At 38.0% G+C, this 12,500-nt stretch overlaps 1 protein-coding gene across 2 annotated transcripts in view; it reads right to left on the minus strand.

The window, feature by feature from the left end:
• sema4ba (sema domain, immunoglobulin domain (Ig), transmembrane domain (TM) and short cytoplasmic domain, (semaphorin) 4Ba) overlaps positions 1–12,500 on the minus strand; it is a 173,993-nt gene that overhangs the window by 102,719 nt on the left and 58,774 nt on the right. The gene's annotated exons all lie outside the window — the stretch shown is intronic.

Genomic DNA, 12,500 nt, shown 5'->3' on the forward strand with positions numbered 1-12,500 from the left:
AATAAGAATGAATCAGTGGTAGAGTACACTCAGCGTTTTGCTGAAAATTTTCTGTTGCATGGAGGTAGATCATATGCCACTGTTGATGAAGTTTTTGGCAGTGTCAGATTACTTATAATGGAGACACCACTGTGAAACTGAACGTAAACACTGTAATATGGTGTGCTTTCAATCGAACAACTAGTCAATAAACTCGGGTCCAAAGATTTAGCATTTCTAATAAGTGCCGCTACTGTCATGAGCATGGGCACTGGGAGTATGTGTGTAGGAGGAAATGAGCTGATCTTAAGCAGTGGCATAAAATGTGTTCAAATTCTGGCTCAGAGCCATCTCACCAGAGGTGGGGCAGAGGCTCAATTTTCTTCATAATGATGGAATCGTAAGTTCAGTGCTCATGAATTTGATGTGGAGTGGCATCGTATGTTGTGTCCAGCTAACAACAAAACTGCTGGATCGCAAACTCTTAACGATATGTTAGCGATATCTCAGGATATGTTGGTATTTGTCAACAAGTTCTCACATTTGTTGAAGCATACCCAACCAAAAGGAAACAGCGTTTCACACTGTCAAAGTACTTGTCACTGACTTCTTTTCCAGAAGGGGAATAGCAGAGATCATTTTCTCAGACCGGGGTACTCATGAGAATGTTGTACAGTCAATGGACACATCAGTTTCTATACAGGTCTGAGGTTGAAAGACAAATTCAAACTTTGAAATAATGCTTGTCAAAGCTACATCAAAGTGGGGTTCCATGGGTGGATGCGCTGCCCACTGACTCTGTAAGTTCTGCTCAGCAGCTTGTCTGAGAGGCATGGCAAGAACCAACAAAGGGGGAACATACCACTGTACCTAGACAGCAAGTACCGATCAGAAACCACAAACCCGCCCACCTACCCCCCACCCCCCGAGAAAGTCCTTTGTTGAGTTGGCAGGTGTGTTTTGGATCATTGTCTTGCTGCATGATAAAGTTCCTCCTGATTAATTTGGATGCATTTCGCCATAAATTGGCAAACATGTTTCCGTAAACTTCTGAATACATTCTGCTGCTACAGTCATGAATTACAACATCAATAAAGATTAATGAGCCTGTTCCAGAAGCAGCCATGCAAGCCCAAGCCATGACAATAGCTCCACCATGTTTGGCAGATGAGCTTGTATGACTTGGATCATGAGCAGATAAGATGTACCTTTATTGATCCCCTGTAGGGGAAATTCAAAGATCCTGTCTTTCTCCACAATTTGGCCTTTTCATCACTTTGGTAGAGGCTAATGGTTCCAGAACTTTTGTTGCTTATCTTTGTATTTATTTGTGAAGTCCAACCTGGCTTTCCGATTCTTACCGCTGGTGAGTGGTTTTCACATTGTAGTATAGCCTCTATATTTCTGCTCTCAAAGTCTTCTTCGAATAGTGGATTGTGATACCTTCAACCCTGTCCTGTGGAGGTTGAATGTATGTTTTTCTTTGGCCAACTGAATGCTGAATGTTTTTTTCCTTGGCCAACCCATTCGGTGTCTGTTGCTCAGTATACCAGTGGTTTCTTATTGGCCTTTTTACTAACAAATGCAGTTTTAACAAGTGAACCTGAAGGCTAAAACCAAGATTAGATTTTCAGAGAGTTATACATTGTTTAAACAACCAAACTAACAGGAGGCACATGAGTAAATGGTATATATAGTTGTTAGAGACAAAGGCCTGGGGATGTCTCTGTGAACAACATGTGTCAGTGTGTTCATTTAGACTCCCCAGGCCTGAATACTCTGTAGTCAATCACACTTTCTCGCTCATAGCACAGAACTAAGAGTTAAGAGAAATAAAAGGCTGAAAAGGTTGACGGAGGACTGAAGTACATAATCTGAGATTCCTTTGTCTCTAACAATAGTCATGTGAAAAAATAAGTATACGCCATAGACATTGTTGCCTTTTTGACATATTTGTACAGGCTCTGACGTGTGTACCAACTGATATGAAATTTTAAGCATGCTAAGCACCTCAAAACACCACAAAAGTGTATTAATGTTTGACACGTTACCATGGCAACACTCTTTAACATACTAATGACATACAGCACGCAAATTGTTCGGTCCGATGAGAACTATAGGTGTACCGAGTGTCATACATATACGTGCTAGAATGTATCCAAGATTTCAGATTGCATTCAAGGGGGCGCTGTAGAGCCTCCCAGCCATGCCCGTGTACCAGCTTTGGCCCGGCCCTAATGGCCGCGGATTCCGACTTGTTTGTAAATCTTCGAGTTTTTGAGCATGGTAAGGGCTCCAAAAGCCCCCAAAACTTTGAAGAAAAATAATAAGAAGAAAAATAATAAGGAAAACAATAGGGCCTTTAAACAGAGCAGATACAATAGGGCCTCAGACCTCCAGTGGTCAGGCCCTAAATATAGCAGCAAGCAGCAATTAATGGGGCAAGCACTAAAGAGGCTAAACAAGGAGCAAAATAAGCATGGCAGGGCGCATCAAGACCAACTGTAAAAAAAATAATAATAAATAAATAAATAAATAAATAAATAAATAAATAAATAAATAAAGAGCAATTTTAGACATTTGTACATGATTTTAGGCAAAATGGTTGAACATTCATGAATAGAATCAATTCTTATACGATTTAATTGCTTATCATATTTGACCAATTGGTGGCGCTGTGACCAGATTGATGTGATGTGGTCAGTGTGGGGTCACAATGACAAACAGAAAGTTTGGTGTCGGTATGAATTTGGTGAAAATCAGGCCAACAGTCTAGGCGGAGTTCGAAAAAAGTAGGTTTTCAACAAAATTCAAAATAGCAGACAACAAGTTAGACCGAATATGGCATAATTAGTATCATTGTTCTCGGCATAACTCATGGAATCAATCAAGACCACTTTCATTACAATAGGCAAAATTATTCAAAAGCTTTTAGCATTTTTAAAAATTTCATTATACTATGTGGGTATTTTAAAACTTCTTGAGTACCTTCAGGGCATGGTGCTGATGACACTTAAAGAGTTTCATAACAATATGCCTTCGTAATAATAAATAAATAAATAAATAAATAAATAAATAAATATTGTGTGTTTACTCAGGTTGCCTTTGTTTTATGTTGTTTTTCATTTGAAGATCTAAAAATATTTAGTAAGAGATATTAGGGCTGCACAATTAATCGAATATCGATCGCGATTATGATTTTGACTGCCCACGATTACATGAACATGATCAACTGCGATATTGATGTTTAAAGTTCGTCCTCATAGCTCACAGAAAACTCTGCTGCAGAACAAATCAAGCGCTTTCTGATCTTACAGCCAGTCACCACAGAGCGGCGCAGGGATTACGTCATTTTGCAATGCCAAAACCCGGAAACAGATTAGCATTTTAGCGCTCAATCTGCCAGCTTCGCTTCAAGCTCCAGCACTTTGCGCGAGGAGAAATTATGACATTAACATGTTGCTAAATAGCACTACAGAGGATGTCGGGGACATTAAACTTCATCGTGCCGAACAGGAAAACACCTTGCAGATAAACTCATGGTTCTGCAGTGCGACAATTTCACTCGCGTTTGCGACTGAAAAGTACTTATATAGTATTAATTAATAAGTATTTATTCACGGTGTGAGTGACCTGTTCGGAGTTGTATAATACAATCGGAATAAAAACTACAGGAAGTCCAAAATGCATCTACACTGCACAACAGTTACTTTCACACTGCTTTTCATCTCCTCAGTCAACCAAACAAGTGTGTAAACACTGCAAAGAAGCCATTACGATGAAAAGTAACTCTGTACATCATCTGCTTCAACTTCCCGATCTCACAAACTGTCATTTTTTATTGACCCCGCAAAATGACCTGAACTTGCATCTGCTCATGTAGACGCAGCGGCGTCGCACAGAGTAAATTAATAATAATGCTAATGCTACAAGGTGGGATTAATTAAACTTCTTAATTAAATAATTCCTCACCAATCATAATCAAGATTAGCAACTGTTCAGTCTGTAAACATACAGTACACCGCTGCTCTCCATTCACTAACTCTAATAGACAGCGCATTCACTTCATTTAAACTAACAGTTGCCAGATATCACTAGAAAAGTCAACTCCAGTTTCCATGTTTTGATTTGATCCCCCCAAAACACAATATTATCAGCAGCCATGGCAACACTGTATTGGGGGAACCATGTAAAACTGATAACAAAAATAAAACTACTAAAATGTAAAGACAGAAAATGTGCTTAGTTATAAATAAATAATTTTATATAAAAAAGATATAATAACTTCATAAAATATAAATAAAATGAGAAATGAAATAATGAATAATGTTTAATTACTGTGGGTTGCATTTATTATCAATTTGATATAAAGCTTAGTTCGCTATTTCCTTAGAAGGCTATTAGCCTTTTTCCTAATATGGATAATTTTTGTGTTAGTCTACTTTTAATGAGGACTATTTATTGTTTAAGATATATTTATTTTTAAATTTTATGCTGTTTATTTATCAATTATCCAACAGTATTTCTCATTGCTATTATTTTAACTCAATTAACAGTGACCATGATCAGAGAGCTTACATTTAACTGTTTATGATAGACCTCCTGATTAAAGTTTAAACAAAAAAAGATTGGTATCTGGATGGGTTTCAGTCGTAAAAATCCTGATCGGTGCATCCCTAATGAACACCATTAAACTAAAGTGCTTTGCATCTGACGGGTAAATGAACTCACCCAATCGCATCCTATATGAGATTATTCAGATATATACACAATATACAGAGAGCGGTTCGAGAACTGACTCCAGCCCAGAGCCATGACTGTGGAAAATGTCTAATAGTGTAGCTTTAAATATATTTAAGAGGAGCAGACTTCAAAGACTGAACATTGAGGTTTATTGTATTTGTTTACAAGGTGGAACAGGTTAACGGTTGTTTTTTGCATACAGCCTGTAAAGTTAAGTGAAAATATTAGATTTAGTTTATCAGAAAGTAAATTATAATGTGTCATGGCTCACACCATGTTCTTAAATTCTGTCATAATTGACAAGCTCAAGTTTTCTCATGCCTACTTGTGTTTTATATTGTGGCACATTAATTTGCCTAAAAAATTAAAAAAAAAACACAACTTTAACCATGCTCCAAAATTTTCGACTGTGCTCCTAAATTTTTGTAATTAGGAGCACTCCTAAAAGAAATTGTTACCTTAGAGCCCTAAAACTGGTTCTCACAATTCCCCCCCAAAAAAGTGGATGAAGATTCATCCACAGAGTAAATCTGTATTATGGAAAATATTTTAAATCAAGTTTCGAAAAGTTGTAGGAAGCTTGGTGATGGTGACATTGAAGTCACGCGGCCGTGGTGTAGTTCGTTTGGAGCATACGGTTAGCTTTTTATTTCTAGCGATTGTATTTAGGCTTCAAACTTCATAAAAGTTGTGTTCATTTGTGAAAATTATCTTGATGCACAAAACGTGTTAGTATTGTAAACTTTTGTTGATCACAGAGCTTATTTTTAAAAATAATTCAAAAGTCTATGTGAAAATCCTATTGGGTTTTTGTCGAGGGAACCGGTGTGATGCTACCTTCCGGGTTTCGTTACAAAATGACGTCATCCCTGCACCTCTCTATTGGGTGATTTGGCCACGTCTCTCATCTTGTAAACACTGTTATTGCCTTTTCTGGAGACGCCTGAATTGTTTTCATTTGGTTGCATATTGTTATATTGGATTGCATATTTTCATTTGGTTGATGGCATTTTTATTTTTTACTTATCCTATAATTTGGGTACAATTTTATTTATAATTTGATTCTACGAGATGACGCACTTTAAGGACCAGTCTAATTTGATGCAAAGATTTGTACATTAGCAGGAATGTAGCAAAACATGGAGGTGAAAGGAGCGGTCTTTTTATTTAAATGTTAAAATGCAGTAAAAATATGTTGTCCCTAAAAGCAATTAATAATTGTGATAAATAATTGGGATTATCATTTTGGCCATAATCGTGAAGCCCTAAGAGATATACACAAATATATAAGAAATACTTTTTCACAGCACTATAGAAAAGATCAGATTTCAGGGCTTATTTTCTTTGTTGTTGTTTGGCTGCAAACAACAAAGATATATTTTATATATATATATATATATATATATATATATATATATATATATATATATATATATATATATATATATATATATATATATATAATAAATAATCTAGGCGTCTCAAAAAACCTTGTCACAAATTCAACACATTTGAAGTTCTTTATACTAACAATACATATGTAGCCACAAAAAATACGTCCACTCGGTCAGGTCCACTAATTATTACTTACTGAGCCCCAGTGCCATTTTCTGAATACCTTTCTGATTTTGCGGATTTCATCTCTAACCTGCGTCTTTCTTCAGACAAAGCAATAATTGTTGGAGACTTTAATATAAATTTTTGATAACCCAGAAGAACCTCTGAGAACAGCAGTTGTCTCCATTTTAGATTTAGTAGGGGTTAATGAAAAATGTAATAGGACCCACTCGTAATGGTGGTCACATTCTTGATCTAATACTAACATTCAGATTAAATATAGAAAATATAGTAAAATTTCCACAGTCTGAAGATCCCAGACTCCCCATCTTGCATCTCAGATCATTATCTCATCTCATTTAAAATGTGTTTTAATCAGTATATATGCACCTTGCTACGCTACCATGTCCAACGTACACGTCACGTCAACTACTGCGCAGAGTTTTATCAGTAATCTCCCAGAGTTATCAACTATGCCCACCGTCTGATCTCACAAAACTTGATCAGGAAACTGAATGCTTACATGAGTCATGTTCCGCTATACACAAGATAACGTAGCTCCACTTAAAAGAAAAATAATTTGAGAATTATTACCATCTCACACGCACCTTAAAACAGACCACACGGAAATCAGAACGTAAATGGTGTCAAACTAAATTGGCATTTCAAACAGCATGGAAAGAGAGCGTCATGAACTATAGAAATCTCTTAGCGCTGTTGGATTAACGTATCTCTCTACCCTAATAGAAGATAACAAAAATAATCCTAGATTCTTGTTTAATACTGTGGCAAAATTAACTAAGAATAATACAACCACAGAAACATGCACACCTTCAATACAGATGGTACTCAAGCTGAATAAGTTATTTTGCTGTTGTGTGCATTTGCTCCTCTTGACCGCTAAGTGGTGCTATAACAGATTTTCATTTTCACAGCTCATTTTTGTAAGGAACAGTCAACCATGCCTTGTCAATGAGCTTGATTTGACGGTTGCAGTCAGTGGAGAATACAAGAAAAACACAATATGTAAGTTAAAAACAAATCATATTAACAGAACCAAATTTAGTACTCAAAAGCCCATGTAAACATTTGTTGTTTAGAATGAATTCAAGCCGAATAGTAAATGTCAAGACTGTGTTCTGTTCTTACGTTTACATGTAATGTATTCCCTCTACAAATAACACAAACAGTTTCGTCAGACTTCGAGTAGCGTGCGCCGGTGCACTTTGTATTTATATTACTTTATATTAAGGCACCACTCAATGGGATCGGTTTGGTCGGCGCAACCCAGAAGTCCGGCTATGCCAAGACACAACAATCACATCAAAAAATGTAACATATAAACGAGACGAAGTGTGTGTAGTGCATTATGTATGACTGGGATATAGAACTGCAGGAAGGGAACTGTAGTGTGTGGAACAGTCCATGGGCTATCGGCTGCGTGTGCACCTGCGCCGCCGACAACCAAATGGAGGGGAAGGGAAATCAGCATGGTAAACGTGTGTGTGGTACAGTACGGGTGTGCATGTGTGTGCTGTGCCCAGCAGGGATGTCTCCTTCATCACAGTCACCACTCCTGAAAACATTCTTGTTATATCTAAGGAATTGAAATAGTTACAGTGTTTGTTTTAATGGCACAAACTGAGCACAAATGAACGATGCTGATTTGGAGCGATTTGAGCAACATGGGCTGGAGAGTAATGTTACAAACCAACACCAAACCAGCAAAAACATTAATTTTTGTGGCACAAATCAGCACAAACAAAATGCATAGTTTTAGTGGATTATTTAATTTCATGGGGTGCCAACTTCAAGGAGCTATAACTGTCCACTTCAGCCTTGGGCGTGAAGTTAAAGAACTTTAGGTAATTCAATTTAAGAGCATCTAAATAAAATTTCCTCATTTGTCAATGCTTCCCCAAATTGTTATCTTTAATATAACAATTCTCTCATATCCAAATCACTTTGTAAACAATGTGTTCAAACAGCAGAAATATGATGCACATCCCCTGATTTGATTATTGAATGGATCTTTAACAAAATGTACATAAGAATTACATGGTGTTAAAATTAAACACAATTCAAAATTCATCCTTTATGGATTTATGTTTATTTCATATTTATTCATTTATAGCTACACTGTAAATACATCTGCTCACAGACCACCATCCCTGTGGATTGCCCAGTGGTTAGAGCATCGGAGTGCGGCACAGGCGCACCTCAGTTCGCGTCCTGCTGCATTAATTGAGCTTTAGTTTCAGTCAGTACAAGCTCCACTTTTCGCTCCAGACCAGCTTTTTGGTTCTTTTATTTTCCATCTATTATCCATTTGGATAGCGGGCCCAGCTCGGTACCATTTCCACCTTTGTACCAAGCCCTCCCCATAACAGTTTGATTCGCATGTTTTGTGTTCTTTGGCTTGAACTAACGTGACTACATTTTGAAAGACATGAAAAAAATTAACGAATAAGTGAAATTAACCTTTTAAAATAACAAATAAGCATGGTAGAGGAGTAATGGAGTACAAGCAAAAACAGAGCAAAAAATTATAATTTTTTCTCCCCAGTTCAAGTACATTTTGGCTGATTTTTTATTTGACAAAATAAAAAGAATATAATGTTGCATTTTATTGCTATTAATTTATTAATAATTAATACATTAATAATTAATTATTAATAATTAATATTAATTATTTGATCTACAGGTCACACTTCCAGTTGTTTTGCAAACTATCCCTTTGCAGCACCGGCTGGTAATTTCGTGAATGACTTTCACATGTAACTGGTTTGCATTTACCGCCGTGGCCTTGCGGCAGCAGTACACATGGAGTTAGTAGACATTCTGGTTGACTACCTACTGTATGTAGCAGCAATGACTTCATGAATGTTTTCTAGCGGTTAAGGCCCTGGGTTACTGATCAGAAGATCGGGGGTTCAATCCCCAGCACTGCCAAGCTGCCACTGTTGGGCCCTTGAGCAAGGTTAATTATAACCAGATCAGTGATTATGGTCTGCACTTTTTTAACCATAGCAGTTCTACAAAGCGCTTTACACTGGTTCTCATTCACTCATTCTCACTCACACACACACACACACACACACACACCAATGCTAGCAGGCCCTTGTCATCTCAAAACTGAACTATTGCAGTGCACTACTCTCGGGTCTCCCAGCCAGCTCCATCAAACCCCTTCAGATGATTCAGAATGCAGCAGCATGCCTCATATTCAACCAGCCCAAAAGAATTGGGCATGTCACACCCCTCTTCATCTCCCTCCACTGGCTTCCTGTAGCCACCCATATCAAATTCAAGGCCTTGGTAAAGTTAGAGTGAATTTTTGTTTATTATTTTGGCCTGGCCGGCTTCTGAAGATTTAAACCATTGTGTATATAAAAGGTGCTCCGTTAGGAGAATAAACTAAACAAACGCAATCTTGGTCTCGCCAACCCTTTTATTTTTTTTTGGTATGTTGCAGCCCGACCTAGACCGGGTTCGTAACACTTGCCCAAGGACACGTTGGCATGTGGCGTCATGTGGGCCGGGAACTGAACCGCCAACCCTACAATTAGTGGACAACTCGCTCCACCGCCTGATTAGAATGTTTTACTCCCTTTCAAGAGACCAAAAAAATATCAGTTACTTGACAAAGCTAGAGTTTTCACTGCATACTCTGTGGCGCTTGACGATAGCACAGACAAAACTGACAATGCTCAGCTAGCCATTTTCATCAGGGGTATTAATGATTCGAAGTGGCAAGATGCGAAGTGACAAGAGTTCTTGAGTTTGTCTCCAACGCATCCCTGTATGCAAGGATATATTTCAACAGCTGCACGACACAATTGAACGTGCTGGTTTGCCATGGCACAGACTGATAGGCATCACCACTGATGGAACTCCATCCATGACAGGCAAAAATAAATAAACAAATAAATAAAATTTAAAACAATACATTTAAAAAAAACAGCCTTGTAATTGTGGTACAAAGAAAGTTAGAGGAGGAAAACACAGATCCAGCAGTTGTTCTGCACTGAATCATACAAAAACAGGCACTGTGCAGCAAATGCTTGAAATATGAACATCATGTCTGTTGTCCTGAAAAGTATCAATTACATCAGATTGTGGAAAACTCAGCTTTCTGCAAAGAAAATCCTCAGTCATTGCATGCAGATCTCTTGTGGAGGAGGGCACAGCATTCAGTGGTGATGGATATGCCTCTGCTATTAAAAACCTTATGCAGGAATTTGATCAGCGTTTTGCTGACTTCAAGGCACACCGTGACACCTTCCAGCTGTCTGCAGATCCCTTCTCTGATGTGGAGAGTGTCCCAAGTGTGTTGCAAATGGAAATTATTAACTTGCAGTGCAATACTGAGCTAAAAACTAAATTCAGAGAGGCACAGGGAAAAGCAGACATTAGTGGACAATTTCTGAAAAAATTATCACCGTCCTTCCCAGAGCTGTCCAAAGTGTTCAGTTGGGTAATGTGAATTTTTGGAAGCACATATCTGTGAAAGCAACTTTTCTCTACTATAAACTTTAATAAATGCCAGTAGCTACAGGTCCAGGCTTAGTGATGCCCATCTTGAAGCTGCACTCAGGGTTTCAACTGTAACTTCCATCAGGACAAATGTGACTCAGCTGTATGAGCAGAAGTGCTGCCAGGTGTCTGGCAAGAAATAGCATAAAGTACAAATGTATTCAAGGTGTAACAATGACTCAGGTTGAGTGATACCCAAATGCAGTTTATTAAGACACAGCAAGTTAAGAGAACAGACACACGTGGGTAGAAACACCAGTGCAAACAACATTGATAGAGGCAGACAGCAAACTAGTCCAAACAAGCACACTAGTAGAAGGCAGGTTGCAACAAGTTATATAAACGTTAACCAAGGCAGAGATAAAAATGGACAGAACAACAGTGAAAATAATAACGCTCAGAAACGCAGCCATGGCAAACAAGACTTCGAACAGCAAACGAACACAAAGGGCTTAGATAGTCTGAGTAATGAGGAACCGTTGTGCTGTAATCAGTCCAAGCAAGCGGGCTCTTCGCTCACTTGTCATCGGGAGCAACTTGGGGTTCAGTGTCTTGCCCAAGGACACTTCGGCATGTGGAGTCATGTGGGCCTGGAATCGAACCGCCAACCCTACAATTAGTGGACAACCCGCTCTACCACCTGAGCCACAGCCACCCACACAGGACCACTTGGGTAATGTGGTCCTGTGTTACAACTCAGGCGAGTGAGACCTCCGGTGGCCAATTGAAGAATCTTCACCGGCGTTCATGACACATGGATTGCATTTGATAATTTGCAAGTTTTCAAGAAGTTAAAATAAAGTAAGGAAAGTTTTTCTGCTAGCTTAAAAACTACTGTATATAAAAATGTATACAGTAGAAACTCCTGTTTGCATTTTTTGTTAGGTATGACAAAAACATGTTAGCAATAGAAATAATAATAAAAAAAGGTTTTCAGAAATATTGCACTTTCTTGTAATACTTCAACGTTGAAGTGGCCCTCCAAGATGACAATACCAGCAATGGCCCCAAGCCAATTTGAGTTTAAGACCCCTGCTGTGCATGCTTTGTAAGTCTTTTTGGGCAATGGCTTCAGCAATCAGTTGTCAAAAAATCCTACAGATACATCTGATCTTTATTTGAGGTTAATCTGAATCACTTTTGAACATGAGTTTGAATGCAATTAGTTAATTCTGCGTACAGTCACAGGTCCCATTATAAAAGGGTGTGCCCATTTGTGCATCCATGATTTTTTAAAATGTATTTTTCCACCTAAAACATTTCTATTTGTTTTCACTTGAATTTTGTTGGTTGCAATATCACATTAAAGGTGGGGAAAAATCCAACCTGTTTATCTTGGTTTCCTGTTTTTACATCACAAAAACATGAGACTTTAACAGAGGTGTGCAGACTTCTTATATCTACTGTAAGATGAGGTCTGCAGAACCAAAACTGTCTACTTAATCTTTCTATAGAAGTAAGCATGTGACCTAGTTGGACAAGATTCCCACTTAGAATTCCAATGTAATAGACCGACATTTAGTTTTACATTTTAATACATTTCAACAGCTCTGATGGAGAGAAAAATTAATTCAAGTGGAAAATCTTTGAGAAAATGGCCATTTTTGAGGGTAAGGACAGAAAACACGTGTGCGGTTGTGAAATACTATCAGTCCTGTACAACCTGTTTTTGTCTAGAAATGGAA

The sequence above is a fragment of the Ictalurus punctatus genome, chromosome 4, assembly GCF_001660625.3.
Source record: "Ictalurus punctatus breed USDA103 chromosome 4, Coco_2.0, whole genome shotgun sequence".
NCBI lineage: Eukaryota > Metazoa > Chordata > Actinopteri > Siluriformes > Ictaluridae > Ictalurus > Ictalurus punctatus.